Genomic DNA, 608 nt, shown 5'->3' with positions numbered 1-608 from the left:
ATAGTAATTCTATTTGGCATGACTAAGATGTATATAGTTAGATCATTTATTTATTATTTATTTACCATAGTTGCATCGTTCATTTTATATGTCTATTCTAGTTAATATAGGTTGTACAATTAGGTAGAATAAAAATTTTATTAGCTTCTTGTATATAAGCATAAGGTTATTGTTTGCACATTAGAGGAGGTGATTTGCGGAAAAAAAAAAATCGTTCATTTTATATGTCTATTCTAGTTAATATAGGTTGTACAATTAGGTAGAATAAAAATTTTATTAGCTTCTTGTATATAAGCATAAGGTTATTGTTTGCACATTAGAGGAGGTGATTTGCGGAAAAAAAAAAAAACCGTGAACGGCAGGATTCGAACCTGCGCGGGCAGAGCCCACATGATTTCTAGTCATGCCCGATAACCACTCCGGCACGTCCACATTTTTTGTTAATTTTTCAATAATAAAATTTATTTAGCTTATAAAATAAAAAAATAAAAACAATTTATTTAGCCTATAAAACAAAAACTAAAAACGTAAACGGCAGGATTCGAACCTGCGCGGGCAAAGCCCACATGATTTCTAGTCATGCCCGATAACCACTCCGGCACGTCCAC

General features: G+C 32.2%; 2 non-coding genes across 2 annotated transcripts; both read right to left on the bottom strand.

Moving 5' to 3' along the window:
* Window positions 1-350: 350 nt before the first annotated feature.
* TRNAS-AGA (transfer RNA serine (anticodon AGA)) lies at window positions 351-432 on the bottom strand. Its single transcript has one exon. It is a non-coding gene; the product is annotated as a tRNA-Ser (tRNA).
* A 94-nt stretch (window positions 433-526) lies between these two features.
* On the bottom strand, window positions 527-608 carry TRNAS-AGA (transfer RNA serine (anticodon AGA)). Its single transcript has one exon. It is a non-coding gene; the product is annotated as a tRNA-Ser (tRNA).

This window comes from Arachis ipaensis, chromosome B8, assembly GCF_059453495.1.
Source record: "Arachis ipaensis isolate K30076 ecotype BB chromosome B8, ASM5945349v1, whole genome shotgun sequence".
Lineage (NCBI taxonomy): Eukaryota > Viridiplantae > Streptophyta > Magnoliopsida > Fabales > Fabaceae > Arachis > Arachis ipaensis.
The sequence above is the reverse complement of the archived record's forward strand: the minus strand, read 5'-3'. Positions and strand labels throughout refer to the sequence as shown.